A 26,180-nucleotide genomic window follows, 5' to 3' on the forward strand; every position below is an offset into this window, starting at 1 on the left:
CAAGCCAGCATACTATAAAGTTAAGACTGAGCTGTTAGTTCTGCCATCAACAGCAACTTGTGTGAACCACAGTATAATCACTGTAATTTCTAATGATTTTCAGACAATGCTGATAACTAGTATAACGGAGTAGCCAAGAGACTGAGCTACAGATCGGAAAGTCCCTGTTTCAAATGTGTCATTACTTCAGCACTCTCACACAGCATCAGCTCTTATCTGCAATACTGCGATAATAATAGGCCTGGTCTATACATTTACCAGAATGAGGTAGAAGAATTCTGAGGATGGATTATACCACTCCAAGCTGTAGGTGCTGAGCCACATTTTTAATTCTCACCCATGTAAAAAAAACCCTCTCTACAAATAAAAAAGCAGCACATAAGGGGTTAAAACTAGACTTTTGCATGCTGTGCTGTTTGTCTACGTAAGGGGATTTATTAATCTAGAGGAAGTCTGAAAAATGCATATCTGAGCATTTTGCCTCCTCATTATCCCTTCATTCTGCATCATGTGGAGACCAGAACTTAGAGGACTCTTGTAAAGATTACAACAAGATATGGTATGACAAGTATTTTGAACTCTTTAACGCAGTATATTATATTGATAGTATGAATTCTGGTTTTGCTTCCGTGCTCTCACATGCATGGATTTGATCTTTAAAATCTTACATAATAACTGCCAATGTAACTTTTTTGCAGAAAATGGTTTCCTAAATTTTGAACACAAAACTATCTAAAACATTATTCTGGTACAGTCCTGACAGTGGCTGTGGTTGTTGATGTTGGCAGTGTCATCAAGAATAAATGGGCATAGTCTCCTGTTTCATTTCAAAAGTATACTGAATCTCATCCTCATGCTGGTGCCACCTTTTGTATCCAAGAGGATGCCCAGTCCTACATCTTGGCAAATGAGGTATATTTGAGCATCTACCAGTATGACTTCTAATGGCCACTTGTGATCAGGGAGATGTTTGGCTACTCATGACTAGACATGGGCACGAACGGGAAAAAAACCCCGAACACCCTGTTTGTCGTTCGTTGCCATCCACGAACAACTAACATAGAATCATAGAGTTGGAAGGGGCCATACAGACCATCTAGTCCAACCCCCTGCCCAGTGCAGGATCAGCCTAAAGCATCTCTGACAAGTATTCATCCAGCCTCATCTTGAAAACTGCCAGTGAAGGGGAGCTCACCACCTCCCTAGGCAGCTGATTCCACTTTTGAACTACTCCGACCGTGAAAAAGTTTTTCCTAATATCCAGCCGGTACCTTTGTGCATGTAGTTTTAGCCCATTGCTTTGCGCCCTACCCTCTGCTGCCAACTGGAACAGCTCTTTGCCCTCCTCCAAATGACAGCCTTTCAAATATTTAAAGAGAGTAATCATGTCCTCCCTCAACCTCCTCTTCTCCAAACTAAACATTCCCAAGTCCCTCAGCCTTTCCTCGTAGGGCTCAGTCTCCAGACCCCTGATCATTCTTGTTGCTCTCCTCTGCACCCTCTCGATTTTGTCCACATCCTTTTTGAAGTGAGGCCTCCAGAACTGCACACAATACTCCAGGTGCGGCCTGACCAAGGCAGTATAGAGAGGGGCTATGACCTCCTGCGATTTCGACGCTATGGCCCCTTTGATACAACCCAGGATTGAATTAGCCTTTTTTTGCCACCACATCACACTGACTGCTCATATTTAGTTTACAGTCCACTCTTACTCCAAGATCCCTTTCACATATACTACTGCCCAGAAGTGTATCCCCCATCCAGTATTTGTGCTTCCCATTTTTGTGGCCCAGATGTAATACTGTGCACTTGTCTTTGTTGAATTGCATCCTATTCACAGCTGCCCAGTTCTCCAGAGTATTCAGGTCTTGTTGAATTTTAATTCTATCTTCTTGGGTGTTTGCTACCGCTCCCAATTTGGTATCATCAGCAAATTTAATGAGCAGCCCTTCCACTCCTTCATCCAGATCATTGATAAAAATATTGAAAAGTACCGGGCCCAAAACCAAGCCCTGCAGCACCCCACTGGACACCTCCCTCCAATCTGATGAAACGCCGTTGACCAACACTCTTTGAGTGCGGTCCTCCAACCAGTTCCCTATCCACCGAACTGTCCTATAGTCTACTCCACAGTCTTCCAGCTTGCCCATCAGAATGTCATGGGGGACCTTATCAAAAGCTTTACTGAAATCCAGATAAATCACGTCAACAGAGTTCCCCCGAACCAGTAAGCTGGTCACTCGATCAAAGAAGGAAACCAGGTTGGTCTGGCAAGATCTGTTAGGAACAAAACCATGCTGACTTCCCCGGATCACTGAGTGGTCCTTCAGATGCTTACAGATTGATCCCTTTAAAATCTGTTCTAATATCTTCCCAGCAACAGAAGTCAGACTGACCAGCCTGTAGTTTCCCGGGTTATCCTTCCTCCCTTTCTTAAAGATTGGGATAACATTCGCTCTTCTCCAATCTTGTGGCACATCCCCAGTCCTCCAGGAGGCCTTGAAGATGATGGACAGGGGTTCTGCAAGTTCTCTGGAAAGTTCTTTCAGCACTCTTGGGTGCACCCCATCCGGCCCAGGGGATTTGTATTCATCCAGTGCAGCCAGATGCCTCTCCACTACCTCTCTGTCAATGTCAATTAGCCACTCAGGTGTCCTGCCACATTTTCTACTATCTCTAGATGTGCCTGAGTTCTTCAGGGAGAAAACAGAGGCAAAAAAGTCATTAAGCCTGTCTGCTTTTTCTCTGTCCTGCATCTGTCCTGCATGGACGAACATGAACTGTTCCCAGACATGTTCGTTGTTCGTGGGGGCCAAAACCACCCCCACCCCCAAACACCCCCCACTTAGCTACCTCTCCTCTCAAACCCACTTACCTGACCCTTTAAAGATCCCTTTAAACTATCAGCTGGCAGGCAGCGGGGGGGGGGATTCCCTCCTGCTGCCTGCCAGCTGATAGTTTAAAGGGCTCTGTCCTGGCAAAAACAGCAGTGTCTGCTGGCAGCTAGTTTGAGGGGTTACAAACTGGCCTTCCCAATGTCCAATACGCACCAAACTTGCAGGGGACATAGTCCTCACTGTCTTTGGAAGACCCCCCCCCCCAAGTTTCAGAGAGCTTGCACCCCGGGAAAGGCCTTCCTGTTGGCTGTCATTTTCTCTTCACAGTGGCAAAAATGGGACTCTCTGTGGGAAGTACTTTGAAGGGTTAAAGCCAGAAGGAAAGCCAGAAGGAGTTCAGACAGAGTTCAGTCCCTGCCTCCGGTTGCCAAGGGGATTGATTGCAGGTGCCAGACTGTCTGGCTTGGTGAATGGCTGCCTAAGGCAACGAACGAGGCCTGCAACGACCACCTGTTCATTTAGGATAGGGCCTCACAAACAGCTTACTCGCGAACAGCAGATTGGGTGGTTCATGGGTTTTTTCTGTTCATAATGCTGTTCGTGCCCATGTCTACTCATGACTGTTCAACACAAGCAAGAAAAAACTTTTTATTTCACCTCAGCTTTGCAGAGAAGTGGGGGAAAAATTATGAAGTGATCAGAACTTGCCTCTTTGCTGATTCCCCAATCAGCTAATAATTAGTTTTTGGAATCCACCCACCTGAAATTATATTGTGCCCCAGTTTTGCAGGAACACAGCCAAGTTTCTCAGGGAGAGGGGGAATAAGAAGCTGACTGAGCTGAACTCAGTCAACTTCTGATCTTCTAACGTTCAGCAAACATTGCTGCATCCAACAGGGCAGCCACAAACCTATTCAGCAACTGCTCAAATTGCATGGTCCCAAAGTGAAGAGATCCAGGGCTTGACTCATGCCTGGTTGTGGCATTTGAATATGGTACGTTCAGCTGCTGAACATAATTGTGGTGAAGTTCTCAGCAGCCTTGCTCTAAATTCATGTTAACAGCATCTATGCATATGTGAGGGGAAACACACCCAGCCATTATTTAGCAAACTCTAATAGTATGTGCATATGTGTGGCAGGGGACTCCAGAATGAAATAACATAGTACCCTTGTAAGTATACTTTCAGAAACCTATCAGAATAATAGTATCCATTTCCCCTCCACCACATACAATTGTTTCTCTTCCCCTGCCAATGCTTCAGATGAAACTAAATTATAAGTAACAATATAGTAGCTGTTGGGTTCCCCCCCCCCCATTTATACCCTGCCTTTCTTCTCAAGCTTCCATGGCAGAGTGGATATTCAAACTTGGGTCTCCCAGTTCCTAGTCCAACACAAATACAATATTTTTAACTTGCATTTTATAAATGCTGATTTTTTTTGTATTTGTGTTTTTATTTATAAAAAAGCATGCTCTTTGAGAAATTAATGTGATGTTCCATACAAAAAGAGACAACTCTTTTGGTAGTCACTTTGTCTAGCATTTTGTGTCATGCATTTTTATAATCTGATGTCTCTAAAATAGTGGGGCAGATCCCTGTAAAGAAGGAAAAAGTCAACATCTCTCCTGCTTTCTGTTCATGTTTTGAATGTTTCAACCACAAAGTAGAGATCTGGTGTGCTCTGAATACGTAGTCTATCATGTCAGTATTTCAGCCACAACAATATGGCTCAGTGAGAGCTTTCGATTTTTTATTTTCCCTTTCATAAAGATTCATCATGGCTTACCATGTTTAAAGTCTAAAAATCTTAATTATGTCCAATATTACTAATGTATCAACCAAATGACTGCCTATATAAAATTGCCATGTATCATTTCCAGATAAAATTTCAAGATTGGAATTGGATAGATCTCCAACCATTTCATCTCTCTCCCTCCCTCCCTCCCTCTCTCTCTCCCCTTCCTCCCTCCCTCCCAATGGGGATTCAAAGAGCTTTACAATGGCCCTTTTCGCACTTACGGTTTAAACCACCATTTATGAGCATTCGCCACGATCGCAGTGGCTTCGGCATTGCACCTGTTCATTTCACACTGTCCACTGCAATTTCGATTTGGTGTCTGTGCTTCATTTCAAAACCTCGGTGCAATTTTGGGCTTTCGGGGCCTTGCAATTCACATCACACTTTTTTAAAAAAAATTGAGCATGCGTAGTAATGTTGCAATGTTGGAACCCTTCCCCCCTTTTTGCTGATTGGGCTGTCGCCTGCCCACTGGAGAGACAATTGGTGGCAGAGTTCTGGGGGAAAACATGTACCACTCTCATTTTTTTAAATCAAGCCAGGAAAGGTTTAAAATGCTGCCGATTCATCGCCTCCCAGGAAGCAGAGGCTTGTTTCCAAAGGGCTGTGCAAAATGCTTGGGTTTTTTCCCCCCTCTTTGGCAAAGTCTGAAACATGCTTGGGAGGGAGGGAAAAGCAGCCGTTTAATCCTTTTCTGGCTTTTAAAGCCAGGAAGAAAGTGCAGTAACATTACAACGTTGCAACCCATTCTTGTCTTTAAAAAAAAAAAGAATGTGTGTGCATACCCTAAGGGAGGAAGGAGAAAGCCGCTATTTAACACTTACCTTGCTTTTAAAGATAGCACGGAATTAGCAGCAAGCTTAGGACTCATTCCTGGCTTTGGAAAAAAAATAAAAGAGCATGCATACCAGGAGGAAGGAAACCAACGAATAAGCAGCCTTATGACCCTCACCTCGCTTTACTAAAAAAAATGGTGGACAAGGAGTTCAGAGAGCTGAGGACGGTGGGAGTGGTTAATTCTGCACAAACCAATCAGCTCCCAGGGAAAAGGAGAGGGAGGGAGAGAAGCAAAAAGGGGGCAAAAGTGTTCACATTAGCAAAATGCAGGCCAGCTGCCAGTCGGCAGCAAATTTAAAAAAACATCGGGGTATGTCCGCAGGGGGGGAAATCGCGGATAAAGCGGACAAGCGGGACTGCATCCCATGACTGCTTTTAAGTGTGAAAACCTTGCAAGCATGGGATGTGGAACAGGTACAAACGCACTCTAAAAACCGAGTGCGAAAAGTACCATTGTTCTCCTCTCCTGCAGTTTATCCTCACAACAACCTGGGGAGTGTGTGGCCCATGGTCACACAGCAAGCCTCCATGGCAGATCAGGGATTTGAACCTGGGTTTCTCAGATCCTGGTTTGACACTCTAATTACTACACCACACTTGCCATGCTAGCCTGCCTATCTTTTTAAAAATCAATTAAAATGCATTTCTTTGGGTGAAATGTAAAAATCAGCTTCTTTCCCTCCTTCCAATGGACAGCCATTCCCCTTTAGGGTAAACTAAATTTCATCGAGGAGGAACAAGCTGGCTTCTTGCCAAATAGACAGATCAGAGACAATTTAAGGACAGTGATAAATGCTATTGAGTACTACGATAAGCGTTGTGATAAAGAGGTTGGTTTCTTCTTTGTGGATGCTGAAAAAGCATTTGACAATCTGAACTGGGACTTTATGTTTGCCGCTATGGAAAAGCTACAAATGGGAGAAAGGTTCAAAAGAGCCGTGAAAGAAATATATAGAGACCAGAATGCAGCAATTGTGGTGAATGATGAGGTTACTAAGAAATTGATTATAGGTAAAGGAACGAGACAAGGTTGCCCGTTGTCTCCACTGTTGTTCATTTTGGTGTTGGAGATTCTGATGATACAAATACGACAAGATGAAGAAATTCGTGGAATAAAAATAAAAGACTTTTCATATAAGGTTAGAGCATTTGCGGACGACATAATGTTAATTGTGGAAGATCCAACGGAGAACATGCCAAAAGTAATAGGGAAGATTAAGGAGTTTGGAAATCTGGCAGGGTTCTATATCAATAAAAAGAAGTCAAAGATATTATGCAAAAATATGACTAAGCAAAAACAACAATTGTTAACGGAAATAACAGACTGTGAAGTAACAAGCAAGGTGAAATATTTGGGAATTGAACTGACTGCAAAGAATATAGATCTATTCAAGAACAATTATGAAAAATTATGGACTCAGAGCGAGATTTGATCAAATGGAATAGATTGAATTTGTCATGGTTGGGAAGGATTGCAGTAGTTAAGATGAATGTGCTACCAAGAGTAATGTTTTTGCTACAGACAATACCAATTATTCGAGACTCCAAGCAGTTTGAAAAATGGCAAAGGAAAATTTCAGACTTTGTATGGGCAGGCAAGAAGCCTTGAGTGAAAATGAAAGCTTTACAAGATGCAAAAGAAAGAGGCGGAATGCAACTGCCCAATCTAAGACTTTACCACGATGCAATTTGTTTAGTGTGGATGAAAGACTGGATGACGTTGAAGAATCGGAAACTACTGGCCCTAGAAGGATATAAAAAAACATTCGGATGGCACGCATATTTATGGTATGACAAATTAAAAGCGGACTCTATGTTCTTACATCATTACATACGGAGAAGCTTATATACAACTTGGAAGAAGTACAGAGACTATTTACAAGAAGGAATCCCCCTGTGGGTGGTTCCATATGAGGTAATAGATCCGAGAACTGTTGATAATGAGCAACAGTGTCTAACATACAAGGAGATAACACGAATAGAATCTTCTAAACTTAAAATAAAGACACAGGACGAGTTATCACCGAACTATGACTGGTTTCAGTACAGACAAATCAGAGATCTTTACAATTTGGACTGTGCAAAGGGAGGTATAAGAACAGAAAATTCGGAACTAGAGCAGACACTTTTAAAAGAGGACAAGAAGGAAATTTCTAAGGTGTACCAAGCACTGTTGAAATGGTATACTGAAGATGAAATAGTTAAAGTACAAATGGTGAAGTGGGCCATAAATTTTAACAAAGAAATAACAATGGAGGCTTGGGAATACTTGTGGAAGAATACAATGAAGACTACGACGTGTACTAGTATTAAAGAGAACATTTACAAAATGATTTATCGCTGGTACATGACACCAAAGAAGATTGCGCTAGGGAATTTGAATACTTCTAACAAATGCTGGAAATGTAAAAAACATGAGGGATCCCTGTACCATATGTGGTGGACGTGTGAGGTAGCAAGGCAGTACTGGGGGGAAATAATAAGAGTAATAAGTGAGATTTTACAATTTCAAATTAATAAGAACCCAGAACTCCTGCTGCTGAACTTGGGAATGGAGGGTATTCCAGCTCAACACAGGACATTGTTATTTTACATGACAGCAGCGGCCAGACTTTTGTATGCGCAAAAATGGAAAGTACAAGAAGTACCAACAATCGAGGACTGGATATACAAATTGCTGTATATGGCGGAAATGGACAAAATGACAAGAAAACTGAGAAACCTTGACCCAGGACAGTTTAACACAGACTGGGAGAAGCTGAAGCAATATTTAGCAAAGAAGTGGGAGGTTGGAGGAGAACTGTGGCAGTTTGAGAACTATTGAACTATTGAAATATAATAAAATGCAGAGGGCAGTGATTTTACCGGTGAGTGGAGAGGCAAATGGGAATTTCTAAGCAGTTATTTTATCAGATTATCATAGATATATATATATATATAATAATGACAGAAAGTAATTAAGTATAAGGATAGACTGATTAATACTATTTTTGGTAATTGTACAATGTACTAAATTGAATGACTTGGTCTGAAGTTATCTAGGTCAAATTGATTGACGATTCTGGATGATAGCCGTATAATTGCATAATTAAAGCAAAATAATATAACCAAGTAGAATGAAGTTGAGGTATGTAGGAAAAGTAATATACAGAGTATAAGTTAAATTGGTTGACTTATATGAATTGTTTATAGAAATATTTGAAATTATGCAAAATGGGACAAATTATTTGTTTAATAAGGGACCAAAAGATAAACTATAGAGTACTAAAATAGTTAAAGAATTACAATTAGAAGAAAGATATTATTTAGTTACTATTCCTGTTATTATGTAGTTGTTAATGTAAGTAAAGATGTGAACAGAAAGAATATAGAGATAAGCTTAGAAGGAATTGAATGTATACGTTAGTTAGACAGAATGAATTTAAAAATGAGTAAGGGAAAAGGGGCAAAGGGTTGGAAAACTGTTGGAAGTCAACAAAAAGGGGGGAAAGGGAGGGGGTTAGAAATAGGAAATAGGGGAAATGATTGTAATGTGAAATAATATGATATCTAATCCAATAAAAATTTTATTAAAAAAAAAAAGGGTAAACTAAATTTCCTGTTATTCAATTTCTTAGTGCCGTTACTTCTATCATGCAAAGTGAGTCACTCCTGCCAACCCAGAACGTATGCTTCCATACTCTCTCTTGTTGTTGCCCCCTACCCCAGTCAATCCATTTTATATTAGCAATAAAAACAATTCATTTTGCAACTGCTTTGGGTGTTTCCTCATGTCATCCTTATTTCTCAGGCAGGCAAGAAAGATTTTAAATTGATCAATATGACTTATTTTAATCAGCAAAATTGCCTCTGACTTGTAAGAATTCTTCACGTTGTGAAACCATTGTCTTAATTGGAAAAATAGCTACATTATGAATAAGCATGTAGTAGTAGTTTGTTGGACTAAGATGTCGGAAACCCAGCATACAACTCCCACTCTGCCATAGAAGCCGGATGAGTAACCTCAGGCAGTCACTGTCTGTCAGGCTAAACCACAATTGTTGTTGTGACGATAAAATATAGTAAAGGAGAACAATGTTGTAAGCTGCTTTGGGTGCCCATTGGAGAGAAACAAAGGGATATAAATAGGGCTGCCAGGACCCCTTACCCTGCTGGCAGGAGGGGGGACCTGGCACTCACCTTAGGGGATGTCTAACCGTGCAATGACATCACTTCATCATCATGCAGGGCAGGAGTGTGCCCATGCTTCATTTGGGGTCCAAATCAGCCCACTGTGAAGCACGGGAGCACTCCCAGGGGGGCATGATGACATGGCTCCTGTAAGTGATGTCATTGCATTGCCGTGGGAGTGCATATGGGAGGCCCATTCTCATGTCTCTCTGCTGCCAACCAGGTGAGTAGTGGTGAGGGGCTGAGGATGGAAGTGGGGGATCCCCCACCAGGGGACCTGGGATCCCTAGATATAAATATATAAATAATACAAATCCAGACAACATATTACAAAATGGAAAAGTTCAAAAGAACCCCAGAACCACTCTATCTGTACAAAGCACACCTCTTTCACTTCCTACAGCAAGGAGGGTTCACCTCTTTCAAGTAGAGATGGGCACGAAATGGGAAAAAACTGAAACAAGTGTTTCGTGTTTTGTCGCACTTCACAAATCACGAACTTTCACGAAATTGTCCCGTTTCGCAAAAGGATTCGTTAGTTTCGTGATTCCTCAGAACTTCAGGAACTTCAATGGCCATACCCAGAGATGCCATACTCGCAGGGAGACTTCAGCAGGCTCTCCTCCACCCACCCTCACCCAATAAGCCAGCAAGAACAAATGCTCTAAATAAGAATATAAGCAAAGAAAATTACAGGAAAAAAAGGTAGCCCTCAGTCAAGCTAGGCCCCAGAGCCAGGCAATGCCCTGAGACTGGGATTGGGAGGAGTGGAGGAAAGAAGGCACCCTCACCCAACAACCTTCCCAGCAAGGCCAAGAGCTGAAAATAAGAGGCTTTTCAGTCTCTTTTAAAGCAGCAGCAAATCCAGCCCAAAGCTCCCAATTCCACTCTCTCACCCCAAATCCCAGCAACAGGTCCTCCCTCTCTCTCTGTCTCCTAGAACTGAAAAGCACGAGGCAAAGAGCTGTGCCTTATATAAGAAATGCTCACATAGAACAGAACAAGGGGTCTCTGGTTGGCAGGCAGACCTGCCTAACGGGGTTTGGAGGGATGAGATTGGTGTTCCCATGGCTACAGAAGGCCCATCTCCTCAGTTGCCTAGGGGATTACCCCCCCCCCCTGCTCCTTGCTGTATAGGGCAGAATGGAAGTTCTCCAGTTGGCAGGGAGAGATGCCTATCAAGGTTATGTGGGCTAAGATTGGGGTTTCCAATGGCAACAAAAGGTTTGCAGACATTCCGAGCCTATGTTGCCTAGGGAATCAATGGATCGGCACCAGCCTGTCTGGTATCATGAATCATTCACGAATTGACTGAATCACCCCCAAAATGTGAATTTCGTGGAAACCACAGCCCCATGAAATGCATTTCATGAAACACGAATTGGCCTGATTCGTCATGAAATTTGATTTGTATTTCGGTTCGTACCCATGTCTACTTTCAATGTCCCATGGATACTTACAGGACTATCAGGGGAACAATCAGCATCCATTGAGAAATCATCAACCAACCGTCTAAACCATACCCTGACAAATGAATTGCTAGGCAACATTCACAGTAATACTATTAAAGTTTGGACTGAAACTGTTTGTTTGGGCCCCTGGGGGTACACACGCAGTTAGGGACTGTAACATCCACCCAACCTCAACAACAACAACAACAAAAAGGAAACAAAGGCAGCGAGAGAATGTTAAGGGAAAAAAGGACAAAAAAGAGGAAAACAGAACAGATTAAGCATCAAAACAGATAAATCAGACTTTTCCTCTTGAATTTCATTTGACAGTTGAATGTGTTCAATGTCCATATAAAGACAGTAGTTTCCAAGTAGTTGGGGAAGTCAAGCAAGAGACAATATGATGGACAGCTCTGAGCTATCAGTGATGCACATAGTAACAGAAGGAAGGCTGAGGATTGGTACTTCCTTTGATGCCTCTTCCAATTGGTTCGATTCTTGGAAAAAAGGGAATACGGTTTGGGGTTAACATTCCTCTTGGGCCTATGTGTGTTCTCTCTTCGAGTGAATGTTTCCATGAGCTTTAGGTATGTTCATTAAATCAGTGAATTCTTTCCCATTATATTGTTCCTAATTAATATTTCCATGCTTGGATTAGTTTCATTTTGACTCCAATACATGTAAGTATTGCATATTCACATTCTAAAGTTGTTTCCTTAGGAACACCTGCCGTATCTTTCTGAAATTTTGGAGGGAACTTTACAAGCATCAGCTCTGTATTTCATGAGACTTTGATGCCAGTTGTAAGAAAAACAAAATAATTATAAAATTAGGCACAAAATGAAGCAAACGAGCCAACAAAACTAACCAAGCCACCAAAGAAACAATTTTTAATGCATATTTTATTTTTGCACATTTCTACTGAAGACTATGTGTTGCACAGTGGGAATTGGTTTAATTTGTTGCCAATCATAATGCAAATGTAACTTGATATACCTTTGCACCAAGTCCAGTTGAGCAAGCAGTTGATGGTTAACAATTCAGAACAAGCGTGTTCCAAATGGTTGAGATATTTTAAGGAAAGAATGTTGAGTGAAATATAATAGTAAGAAATTTAGTGAAGAATTGCAATTTATCCTGCTCTAAGTAGGGCTGACTTTTTAATATTCACTAATTCCCAAACAAATAATAACAATCAAGAAATATTAAAATACACATTTTATTAGTTTCATTTAATTTCTTAATTACTCAAATTCAGTTTGCTAAATTATTGCAGTGTGAAATGCTTAGAGGCAATGCTTACCATTAACAGGATTATTTACATGTAATCCCTCCCTCCCAAGGGGTATGAATGAACAGATCATTTGTGAATCCTGATTTATGCTCTGTAACGATACCAGATGAATGAAATCATTACTGCAAATTGTAGTTGTTGGTAGAATAATACAATATGAAGCTTTTATTTAGCAGCAATACAAAATAGTCTACTTTTCTATGAATCTGGAACTTTAAATGAAACACTTTTTGTTTGGATTTAGATATACTTAAAAAGAACAGCTTGCTGGAACTGTATGTTTTTTGCAGGCATATGAAACTGAATTTAAAACACTTAACACTTTTAGACAGTGATGGGCTTTGCCACTGATAACTCTGAATAGCAGAATGATCTTTATCCCCCACTCTTAGTATCAAATTTGTATCAGTTTTCTCAGAAAGTAGCAGAAACACAAGATGCTAAAATTAAAAACTAGATGCAATAAGATATCTCCTCTACATTAGGGATACTGTAGGATCAAGAGACCTTTCAAGAAAGTACCTATGATCTTGGCCTAAATGGTCTTATCTTTCTTTTTTATATAATCAATTTTTGTAGATTAATATTTTAAAAGGCAGTCCAACAACAACAGTGTTGCATTGCATCCTAAACAATGTTGCACCCTTCTAATTCCATTGAAGTCAATGACAACTAAGGGCAATCATATTATAGTGAAAGTGTAATATAGAGAAGTAAGGAGAACAAAGAGGAGGTGTATATTAGGATTGCCAGGTTGGAGGGAACTCACAGCAGCGCTCATTGTCCCCAGTTGATGACATCATCTCTGGTGTGACCAGAAAATGACAGTGTTGCACCAGGGCTGATTCTTGAACAACTGGCCAAAAACATAACGGCCGTTTCCACACGGCCTTATTGTAGAGCAAAACTCGCGCATTCTTTCGCTATTCTTCCACTAAACCCCGTGAATACCTGTACAATCCTGCAGTCATGGAGTTCTGTTTATTCCACTTCATTACGTTTTTTTAGCCATCAGTGGGAACAACAGGAGACGATTAGCAACTATTTGAAATGCTTCCTCAGAGACTTCCCACTTAGCCCATCCCCCTTTTTCTTGTCCAGAAACCCTAGGAAGAGATTCCCCCCCAAAAAAACCTTTGCAGGCTCTCAATGACGTCCCTCCCCGCCTTTTTAATGAAAACTGAAAATTATGCCATTGCAATGTTGCTTTGAATCAAAAGCTGACATTTTTTTTTTAAAGGGAAGTGATTTGTGTAGTTGTGTTGTCTCAGATAAGGGAGGGGCGCCAGTAGTGAAAATAATGGTTGAAGCCTTGAAAGAGTCCACTTAACTCTGCCCTTACCAGCTCTCCCCTCTCCTGCCTCTCACAACGCCTTGTCCTCTGCCGCCCAATGCTTTCTTTGCAGCCCTTTGAAAAGGCTCCAAAGCAGCAAGCGAGCGAGCGGTGGGGGCTGTGAAGCCATCCTGGCGCAGCTGAGCCTCCTGCCGCAGCGCTCCACTTTGCCTCTCTGCGCTCTTCTCTTCCCCCGACAAGTGAAATGAGGTGGAAGACTGTGAAGGAACGGGCTGGGATGATTGACAAGGCTCAATTGAATTTACAATATGGCGCTAATCTAGTTGAGTTTTTTTAAAAAAGAGGCTGCTGCTCCCGGGAGCGATAAACACGTGGGAAAGTCCCTCTCTGTTCCTGCCATGTTGTTGGGCAGGGCCTGCCTTTCACAACGCCTTGTCCTCCAGCTCCCAATGCTTTATTTGCAGCCCTTGGAAAAGGCTCCAAAGCAGCAAGCAAGCAAGAGGCAGGTGCTTTGCAGGCATCCTGGTGCGGTTGAGCCTCGCGCTGCGGCACTTCACTTGCCCCTCCGCGCCCCTCCCTTCCCTTGATGAGTGAAATGAGGTAGAAGGCTGTGAAATGGGTGGTATGGCCCTGACGCGAACACGTACTGCCCACGGTAACATGATTTCTGATTAGTAATGTGAACTGCTGGGGGCGCGATGAGGCGTGACAAGGCACAATGAGGCAGATTGCAGGTAAACGGTGTATTTGGCAGTGTGGAAACGGCCAATGTTTTTGGCTAAAAATCTGTGTTTTTTGCCGATTGTTGAAGAGTCAGCCCTGTCACAATGCCATCGGTTCCACGTTGTGCCAGACATGACATCATCAGCTGGGGATAATTGCCATGCACCTCCCATTTCATCAGCCTGCCTCCAGTTGTCAATCAACTGGTGACTGGCAGGCAGAAACACCAATTGCTGGGAGATTGCCCACCATAAGCATACATCTGGCAAGCCTAGGTATAGTGGCTAGCATGTTCAATAATGATCTGGGAGACCCAAGTCTGAATTCCCACTTCGCCACAGAAGCTTGCTGCATAACCAAAGACCAGACACATTCTCTCATAGCCTTGCTGCCTAAAAAGGAAAGATTGGAGAGTCTGGGACTTCTCAGTCTAATAGAAAACTGGCTAAGGGAAAACAGGATAGAGCTTTATTATGCATGGGATGGAGAAAGTGGATAGAGGGAGCTCTTTCTTCCTCTCCCATAATACTAGAACTTGGGGGTACCCAAGAAATTGTTTGAAAATAGGTACAGCACAGACAAAAGGAAATACTTCTTTATTCAATAAGTAATTAAGCTGTAGAATTCACTGCCAGTGGAGGTAGTAATTGGGCTTGCCAACCTCCAGATGGTGGTTGGAGATCTCCTGAAATTGCAAGTAATCTCCAAGCCATAGGGATAAATTCCCCTGGAGAAAACAGCTGCTTTGGAGAGTGGACTCTGTGGCATTATACACTGTTGAGTACCCTCCCCTTCCCAAACCCTCTCCAGGCTTCACCCCCAGGAATTTCCCAACCTGTAGATGGCAATTCTAGTAGTAATAGCCACAAGCACAGACAGGTTGAAGGGGAGAGGTCCATCAATGGATACTAGTCGTGGTGATTGAAGGAAGCTTCCATCTACAGAGGCAGCAAATCTTTGAATACCAGTGCTGGAAAGCAGCAGGAGAGGAAGGCCTGCTTGTTTAGCCCTCCAGTGCAACTGCTTGGCCACTGTGTGAAACAGTATGCTGGACTAGATGGCCACTGGTCTGATTCAGCAGGCTTCTTAGGTGAGACTTGCTCTCGTGAGGATTAAATGGAGGAGGAGAGAATGATATTGTAAGCTACTTGGGGGTCTGGATGGGGAGAAAAGCGGGGTATACATATCTAACTAAGTAAGTCTAAAGTGCTATTTTGCACTCCAAGATCCATGGTAATCTTACACAAAAGAATACACTGGCCATTGTGGAAAAATACATATTAACTTTTGAGGGCTGATGTAAAAAAATATCTGAGATGGATTCTATAATTACTTTGACCTATTAGGGTGGCACAAACATTCGAGGAGATGGTGGGAGATGACATGACCCAGTCATCTCCTTCCAAGACTGGAGAAGCTCAGAATTAAATTCAGGGACAGATGACTTTGATGACATTACGCCACTTCCAAAAGTTTATCTCATGCAAAAAGCTTACACATCAGGAAAAGGGTTAAGCTAAGGGGGGGGGAGTTAGAGATGGAAACATTTTCACTACCATGGTTATGCTGTATCAGTTACTAAGTAATGAAGTAGCTCTTAACATGAGGAGAAAAGTAGAAGGTATAATTTTTGTAACAGGGTATAAATGGCTAGGTATGTTGGCGACAGTGGAAGGACTCTGTGAGGCGCAGTAAGAATGCTCAGCCTAATTACGTTCCCATGAAAGGAAAATATGCCAAACATAGGACATATCATGAGGGGAGGGCCATTTGGCCCAGGCCTCACATTCACAGAGGACCTCAAATTTAGATTTCTAACATAATCGCCTTATTAGGTTATACACACAGTCACAGCATACACTGACAGGACTGAAGGAAGAAGATGTTCATCGCACAACTTTAAATTTATGTCCCATTACTGGGAACCTCAAAAAATGGAAGTAGCCTGGGCCTCGCTTGACCTCTGAGACATCCTGGCCAAATGGTATATTAAAGGACACTAACGTTATCTAACACTTATTTAACTACTAGTAGATAGATAAAACAAATCAAAATGAGTTACAAGCTGGGCTGGGCTTAGTCTCTGTATAGAAACATTGTCTTTGCAGATTATTTTACAAAGGCAATGGACTCATTCTCTCTTGCTGCCCCAATGAGTGAAACTTCCCTAAATTTGTATGTGTTGCTACTCTTTTCCTTTTATTCATTCAAATCCCTTCTCAAAGCTCACTTTTCCAGCAAGGTCTTTAGTTTAACCCCTTAACCCTCAATTCCAAATGCAACCAGTTTTCAAGTATGCATATCTGCATATTCCCACACGGGCAGAGGGACTAATTTTGCTTTGGTAACTCTGTAAGGTGTCATGTACACTGATGGTACAGTAATCATAATTAACAACAATTAGTACAATTTTAAAAGAAACAATTGCTAAATATGGAGCCACTTATGTTAAAAAAAATGGAAATTGTGAGGTCCAAACCACAGCCCAATATATCACATTGCCAGCCAATAAACTTGTTTAATTCTCAAAACTAAAGAGCATCTAGAGTCTATACTAGATTAAGATTAGATTAGGAGATTTGTAATGGGGGATGAGAAAAATACTTCTTAATTGAATCAATCTATATAAATACAAATATTAAAAGAATGCATATATAATCAATTTCTGTGCAATGAACCTCTTCGGGCTTTACCACAAAAAGATAACAAATAAGCTCAGAACATGATGTGGCAGACTATAGCATTATATTGGCATTTGTTGACTAATGTCTATGCTTTCCTGGAGTCATAGATATCTTAATACCATCTTTTTAACTTCTTAGACACTGCTTAGCTTGACTGAATATTGATTGCTTTGACAGAACTTTGATGTTCTGTGGGTCCGTGAAGCAGTTGTGTCACTATTTGACAAGAAGCCAATACCTAAACTGCTGAAGGATCAGAGCCAAGGAGAGGAAGTGCAGGGATTCCAAAAGTATAAGCACAAGAAAAGCTGAGCAGAAAGGCAGTGGTCCAAAGCGGGGCAAGTGGCCAGCAGAGTATGGTAAGGTGAGGCTCCAATGGAATACCAAAAGTTATATAAATAAACAGGCAGGTATCCAAACAGCATTGTTGTATTCAATAGTGACACAAGTTGTTCAAACCCGGCATGAACAGGTTCTGAAGGCACTTTTTTTTTTTACAGATAAGAGTGACTTACTCAGTTTGTTTCCTCAGCAAACTGCTTTGATGGCAGCCAAAAATAACTGACCTTACTGTGGCTACAGCCTTCTTTTCTAGCCAGTTGCTCACTGGTGCAGGAGTGAGGAACTGGAATTTGGTCACTAGGTCTCTTTGTTGAATCTTAGAGCACTTTGCAGAGCACTTCACAAGGCAAGTAAATACAGGCCCATAAAAAGCCCTGCTAGATAAAACTAGTGTTCTCCATAGTCTAGCATCCTATTTCCCTTATCAATCAGATAGCCTCAGGAAGCCCACAAACAGGGCAAGACCAAACCTCTTCAGGTGTTGCCTTATAATAACCTATATTCAATGGCATACTGCTTCTGGGAACAGTCAGTATGGCTAATAGATGCTGATAGACCTAGGTAAGTCTAATGTATTGTGGATGGCTTCCATGTATACTGCCTGCATGCTTGGCTATATGTACATCAAAGTTTGGGGAAATGAAAAAATGGATCTCCATATGTTAGTATGAAAGAAGGTTCATACCCTTAATGCTCTATGTTGCAGGGATATTTTTACATTCAAGAGATACAATCCCCATGTGCTGTTTGAAATTATAACAATCAGGAACAGTTTCCCATGTGATAATCTAGAGTTAGAAGTCTATTCAGTGAATAAATTTGAGTTGTTGTAGACTTTTTTAAACAACAAAGCTTATAATGAACTGCATGACTGGAGGATATACCTGTCAGTCTACAGGTAGAGCTGATTGAGGGCGGAAATCCCAGCTGCTGGTAGCTGCGGAGCCATCCCTCCTTCTATCCTTCATCATTGGTCTCCCGCAATCAGAATGACTCAAATAAGGAAGTCCATGGAACTCCAGCCACTGTCTTTGAAATGGCTAACTATCATTACCTCAATCCACAACTCATCTCTTATTTTAAAATTAAAATTAAAATGTAAAACAAAAGCAAAAAATATTCTTGTTTCATTACATTTAGGGTTGCCAGGTTCTGGGGGGCAGGGCAGCACCTCTAGTTTCTTTTCACTTGCACTCTTCCCAGCATGGTATGATGAGATCACTTCGAGGAGTGACATCATCACGCAGGCTCCTGGAGTGCTCCTGAGCTTTGCGCTGGGCCAATTTGGCCCAGCTGGGAGCCCGTTTGGGAGCGCCATTGTCATGTTGAATTGGAAGCACATCCTGGGAGGTCTGTTCCTGCACCTTTTCCCCCACTGCAGGTGAGTGGTGGCAGGGGGAGGAGGCTCGGAGCAGGGGATGTCCCGCCTTCACTGGGGGAATGGTAACCCTACTTTTGTTTCTCTTTCTCATGCATGTTGGAGTCATATTACAGTATATGCTAATAGATGTCTCCATTTGCACATGTCCATTTCGAATGTAACACAAGAAAAGTTTATTGTACACTTCTGAAAATAGACTGCTGTGATTTCCTGGCAACACGGTGGTGCTTTGTAACTGGGATAAGTGTGATATGAAATCAAGCAATGTCTGCTCAGCTTGACAAATTCAAATCCCAGATCTGAAGTCAATTAGTCTGAGATTTGATGATTAATAATTTAATTTAAAACTGTGATTACAGCTGTAGTATATGAACTGTGAGTACTACACAGCCATGCAATATCATTTGTCACTGTTCTGTATATCATTAGCTTATCCTTTTTCCAAAAAAAAAAAGATTTCTGTGTGGATGCAGCTTCCTGAGCTGTTTGAAAGCTCAGAGTTTATACAATTGCATAAAAAATATTAAGGCACTTACATTCAATAAAGCTTATTATTCTTAGTATATGCCACAGAGTAAGAAAAGAATGATATTTTGAGTATTCATGGGCAACTTGCCAGGTTTATAATTAATGACTCACAAACATGCATCACTTAGAAGATGTTGATCCATTTAGCTTCTCTCCTGGTATTTCCTGCTGCCTCTCTCTTCTGCCCCATCCCTCCCCAGCTGGTGGATGCTCGTTGTCCCTACATTCTTTCTCATCCACTCAGATCAAGGCCTTGTGCAGAGACTTTTTTTTCTTGAACATATACAAAAAAATTCTTGCATGTCTAGCAACACTGCAGCTGACGCACCAGAGATAAGGTAATAACCTTCTCTCTCTCTGTCACACACAAAATGATTATACAGGTAATAAAGAATTCATATTTGGAGGAAAGGCCATCAGCATCCTGGTGGGACCTCGAAGGAATAGCCAGGAGCAGGTCGGGTAAGATGGCTGGTTGAGTGGAAGCAGTTTGCTGCAGTTGTGTGATATATGAGCAAAAGAGAATTTAGTAATCCAATATGCTTCTTCTCACCTCTATACACACACACACACACACACAACACTGTCATCCCTCTAAACTGCTTGAAATGTTTTTGGATGCTGTCTCCATGCAGCACTCTTCCAGAGTTGTGGAAAATAATGTATTAGTATTAAATAAAGTAACATAAAAACAAGCAGCTGCAATGGCTCTTTCACTATGTAAGGAGGGATTGAAACATGGTCAGATTTTTAACAGACATGGAAAACTATGGGAACCAACTCTTAACTTTTTTTACTAAGGTCCCATGCTAGTTTATTGCTACTAAGCCATTAAGCCTGATGTGTTGTTTAGGCTCTCATCTGTTGTCTGCTGCATTTATCATATATGGAGCATCTTAGAGGGACACTGAACAGATTTGATGCAGTGAAAAACAAAATTTAAAACGTGAATGCAAGATTTTCCTGCAAGAAGTCCCAATCTACTAAAAATAACTGCAGGGATTCCCAGTGATCCAGCACTCACAGAAAGAATGAATATGAGAATAATCACCAATCGTGTTGATGCTTCACTGACTTCATCTGTTTGACTAGTTCATTTTCTGCCTTTCATCCACAGATATAAATTTACAAAAAAAAAAAAGAGGACCACATTTTCCATTGCTTCAAAAGCTAACTGAAAAGCAAAAATGTTACCCCCTCCCAACAAAAGAAAAAAAGGTATTATACCTAAAATTAGATTAAAAGCAAATCAAAATCCAACTGTGAATTTATCATTTCAGTGAATTTCAATGCATGTTTTAAAATCTGCTCAAAATCTATTTGAAAATGAATACGTAATAATATATATTGTTCTGTGCATTATAATTCATGGACAGAGTTGATGACTATTTGAGAAGTATTAAAATGAGCTGACTTTTCAATACAAGTATCTTGACAATAGATTTTTTTCTATTCTTGGCAATTCAGAAACATAGACAATTGTGCTAGAAAAATAATATGTATTGTAATATTCATTGTACAGTAGGAGTATAGTAAGTGGCAATTCTGGACATTACAAGAGACACAAGGATTATTTTCTGTGATTGCACAGAGAATACTTGGATTTCTTGTGAAGCTTTTGCATTGGAAATGAGATTCATCAGTCTGAATAGGGCAGGGTTAGAGCCCTTAGCAACATGCTTATTTTGTAGAAGGTCACTCAATAATAACTTCCTCTGCCCTCCAAGCTTATTAAGACTGACTGGCATATATTAATGAAAACACCTGATTCTCCAACCATAAAACCCAGACAAAGACTTTATTTTAATATTAAGGAAGGAACCCTTAATTAGCAGGGTTTCAAAAATGTCAGCTTCTTCTATTAGCTGTTCTGGTCCATCAAAGCTATAATCCCTACTGTCAAATTTCATCACATGATAGACAGTTTGCTGGCTGTCTTTTTTTTAACTGATCATACTGACTGAAGCTCTTCTTATTTTGCCATCACATTTTAACAACTTTGCATGCATTTTCATGTTGCACCACTGATTTTACTCCTTTCAAAGCCCACTTGTGTCAGCTAAAAAGGAGACGAATCTCAGGAAATACAAAATATTACAAGCTAATACATACATATAATTAAGGGCTTTCTGGAAGACTTATTCATAATATTGATTTTTTTCCTGGGGCATGCAAATGCGATTCTTTGAAAACATGAACAAAAAACACAGGCTCACAGATGAATTTCCATCTCAGACAAGTTAGAGGAAAGAAAGAACAAATGTTTGAAATGTATGGTTTGAAAGTGCAGTCTTTATTCAACATCTGAGCTGAAAGTAATCTGCTCTACTCAAGTGAGCATTGGTAGCGCTGTTCTTCAGATTCAGGACAGGACAGGAGTATACCTCTGGTACGTAGAGGGATACCAAAATCTAACCTTTAGATAGAGAGAATGACATGATTGATTACTATTGCATGCCCTGCATGCCCACATAACTTCACGGGTATGGTGGTTCTTTTGAGCAATGCCTTTTTGTATCAATTCCACCCTCACTTTCTGATACACGAACACTATTCACACAAGCCATTCACCTGCCCTACATTCTCACACACAGTCTAACTAGCAATATTAACCTTCAGAAGGGATCTGGCGTTCTGGAGTTAAAACTGATCTCCAGACCACAGAGATCAGTTCTCCTAGAGGGAATGGCAGCCCCATCGGGTAGATTCTATGGCATCAGATGTCTGCTGAGCTCCCTCCCCAACTTTGCCCTCTCCAAAAATTCCCCCAAATCTCTATGAATTTTCCAAGTTGGAGTTGGCAACTCTATGTCTAACAGTGACCAACATTTCTATACAGCAGCCTATTCACTGAATCCCTTCACACAAATAGCACGGAGTCATTTATCTCTAGGCTTTATATGCTGATAATTTATGCTTTTAAACAATTTGAAATGTCCATTCAATGATATATCAGCAGCTCAGGCAACAGCTAGGGCATGCTCATTCCAGTCAAATGAAGCCAGGCTTCTTACAGCCAATAGCTACTCAGTGGGTAACAAAAGCAAGAGGGCTCCTCCGGAAATTAATATGCTACTAACAAAATAAGAGTAACCCACCCGGAGGTAGAGTGAAATACCTTAACAATATATAAAGACTCTTACATACACAGTATTATCAAATATTTTTGATATCTTTTATTATTTTTAATATACAGTAGTCTTTAGGAAAGTGCAAAGTGCTGAAAGCGCTCAAGATAATAAATATAATATGTATCAGGACTCCTGTTAACTCTCTTCACCAGTTGGACTTGCGATCATTATGCTTGTCACCAATTAATTACTGTATATGTCTGTGTATTTATTGATGGATAGGATTTTGGATAGAGTTTAGTTTTGTATCGGTATTTATTATATTTATTATCTTGAGCACTTTCAGCACATTGCACTTTCCTAAAAACTATATAAAAATAGTAAGAATATCAAAAATATTTGATAATACTGCGTATGTAAGAGTCTTTATATATTGTTAAGGTATTTCACTCTACCTCCAGGGTTACCCTTATTTTGTTAGAAACCCTCAGTGGGAGCAGGGAATCTCCCACCCCCAGGTCCTGTTGCCCACCATGGGTTAGAGCTGGGGTGGGATAATTTTTTTTTAGAAAATGCAGCCTCATATACCTGAAGATCTTACTGGAAGTGACAAAGGGTAGCTGTAGAAACTCTATGGTTTTACCATAGTGCAAACAAAGACTAGTGTGCTGCCTGGCAACCCTAAGCTACTGACAACTTATTATAGACATTTCAGTGACTGAAGTTTCTATTTACTTCAGGAGTTTTTGTTTTATTTTTCTACTGCATGCTAACATGGCTACCAATATGGAATCTTCCCATACAACTATAGCTAATAAACTTTTTTTATGTTGAACTATGCCTTTGCAAACTGTAGGTGTAGGTCATTTACTTATACTTTTTCAATTAACAAGTGCATATGAGCATTTATGTTTTTCAAGAGTTAAGCTGCAAATGCTGCTGGTACTTAAGTTACAAATTATGCAAGAGTTTATTCATATTGTGGTTTGAACACAACTTAATGCAAACAACCAGTTCTATGTATCCTTTCTCTTGAACACTAGTAAATCAACAAAATCTCCGAATAGTCAATGGTAGTTTGGATAAAGACCCTAGAAATGTATGAAATGTACAGATTGTATCCAGTTGTTCTTTCTCCTGTGAAACATTTGAGAACTTTCAGGGAAAGCAAGAAGGGTTTCCATAATCAGGGCCAGCTCCAGTGTCGCCGGCACCTGAGGCAGCTTAAGAGCTGCCTCTGTGCGCACACGTGCACCAGACTGCGTGATGACATCACTGCGTGTGATGTCATCATGCAGGGGCTGGGTGTGCATACGGGGGGGCCTTCCAGCCCTCCCATTCAGTTGCTCTGTGGGCCAGGCGCAGCCGGCTGCCCTGGCTGCTGGCTGCGCCTGGCCTGAAGAGCAACTGAAAGGGAGGCTGCCCACTCAGCTGCCCCACACTGCCACCACCACCATGCGCTCCTGGCTGGTGGTGGCGGTGGCAGCTCCGTGGCACGTGCCCCTGCCCCCAGGCTGGCACTCCTCCGGCGCCTTAGTGCCCTGAGGCGGCTGCCGGGCTGGCCTCAATGGGCGAGCCGGCCCTGCCCATAATACTAGCAAAATTTCTTGCAAGGAAGAATTTAGAGACTGAAATGATATCTGCAGTTATATGTCACTAATACAATGTGAACTTCTGCTATAAAAATAAGAAAAAATATTTAGTGAGTAGAATGGATGAAATGACTTGAACATTTCAGCATTGTATATGATAAAAATACTGTGTGGAACTGGAATACTGCCAGTGAATGCAAGAATAAATGTTTTATTTCAGTAGATAGACATATGGATGAACAGACAGACAGAAAACAGCACATAAAGTGTAACTGATAAGGCCAACAGTTAAGCTGAAATCCTGGCAACAGATGATGCTTAAATAATTATATATGGGGAAAGTATCCAGGTGCATGAATACAGAGGAATATATCACAAACAGATAGATTAAAAATGACATGGAAGAGATAAAATGAAATGTCAGTAATATGAAAGTATTCCTAAAAGATCCTCAAAATTCCAGAAGAAAATGTAGAGAAAACAAGAATAATGCATTAAAAGCAATAGTCACCAAAAAGAAAAAAGGCCGCACAAATTCTAAGTATGCTTTTAATGACACAAACCCTATATATAGCAATGAAATAATAGATGATCTATATCTGATCCCTGCACATGATTGACCATATGTGTTAGATAATTGCTTGGTTCAAAGATGGGGTCACAGTGAGTCTAGAATGAAACCAGATATGCATTAGATTGTGAATGATGAAGGATGCTATCTTAAAATAAAGAACTGCGAGAAGAAGGAAAATAGCCACTAATGTTCTTCTAGAAATGCTATGCAAAAGCCTATTCAGTGCTTTAAACTGCAGCAGATTTTTTTCATGCTTGAATAAACAGAAGAATATTTTGGATTTTATTTCATTTGTCTCATGCAGTATTGTAGCCCTTTTGTGTGCAGAAGCCACCTTTTGCACGTGGAAGAATACTTTGGGACCTAATCCATTGTTGCCTCCCAGAATACACAGCCTGTGACTGTTAAACAAAAGGAAATACTCTAGTCTGCACACACTTGGATTTTGCTTATTAAAATTTGACTGGAAAAACACACATTCATAAATATTAGAAACATTCTAAATCTGAAATTATTTCAGACATTCAGAAGAGGTTAGGAACCTTCAAACTGGACCTCTGTTGGGTTTCAATTTCTCTTGCAGTAGGAGAAGCAAGGGGGAGAGGGAGAATGAGATCTGCAGATGGGTATGTCAGAGGCAAGGAGAAGAGGGATTAGTCATTAAGGGCACCTGAAAAAGTCCTAGTGTGCAACAGAGTAATATCTCTCTACTACAGGAGGAATATTACTTTTAAAATAGACACGTGGAAACAAAAAAGTGTTTGTTTTAAAGCAAAGCTCTAATAACTAAACCTCTGAGCTGTATTTAAGATATCTCTTCTCTAACACAGATTATGTTTTACAGATTAACAGCCTTGTGACTGGCAGTAGCCAGAAGTTATTTATTTCAGGTATTTATTTCAGACATTTCAAGAAAGAATGACTTATTTTTTGAAGAAGAGTCCTTTGATGAAGACCCAGAAATCTTAGAAAGCTGCACTCAAAGCAATTGGGAGAAACAAAGCACCTGGAGTAGCTACAGAAATGGAGTCCATCAAAATCTTAACAAAACAAAGGCCCATAAACTGGAAATGCTCAGTCTACATTCCAATTCCAAGAAAAGGGGATGCCAAAGAGTGCAGCAACTATTGGACTATTGCATTAATTTCCCATGCAAGCAAAGTGATGCTCAAGATTCTATAGCAAGGACTCTTACCATTTATGGAACAAGAAATGCCAGATTTTCAAGGAAGAGGCACCAGAGATCACATCGCAAATTTACGATGACTAATGGAATGCACCAGGGAATTTCAGAAGAAAATCAGTCTGTGTTTTATAGATTACAGCAAAGCTTCTGATTGTGTGGATCATGAAAGGCTATGGATAATGTTAAAAGAAATGGGGATGCCACAACATCTGATAGTTTTGATGAGCAACCTGTACTCTGGACAAGAAGCTACTGTCAGGACAGAATATGGGGAAACAGAATGCTTTCTAATCAGCAAAGGTGTCAGACAAGGATGCATATTATCTCCCTACCTGTTCAACCTCTATTTGAGAGAAGGAATTTACCCATCAAGGCAGAAATTGCCTCCTGTGTAAGAGGGCAGGTTCAATAAGA

General features: G+C 40.9%; 1 protein-coding gene across 1 annotated transcript in view; it reads right to left on the reverse strand.

Annotated features, from left to right (window-relative positions):
• NPAS3 (neuronal PAS domain protein 3) overlaps window positions 1-26,180 on the reverse strand; it is a 1,036,342-nt gene that overhangs the window by 138,264 nt on the left and 871,898 nt on the right. The gene's annotated exons all lie outside the window — the stretch shown is intronic.

The sequence above is a fragment of the Eublepharis macularius genome, chromosome 2 (genome assembly GCF_028583425.1).
Source record: "Eublepharis macularius isolate TG4126 chromosome 2, MPM_Emac_v1.0, whole genome shotgun sequence".
Taxonomy (NCBI): domain Eukaryota; kingdom Metazoa; phylum Chordata; class Lepidosauria; order Squamata; family Eublepharidae; genus Eublepharis; species Eublepharis macularius.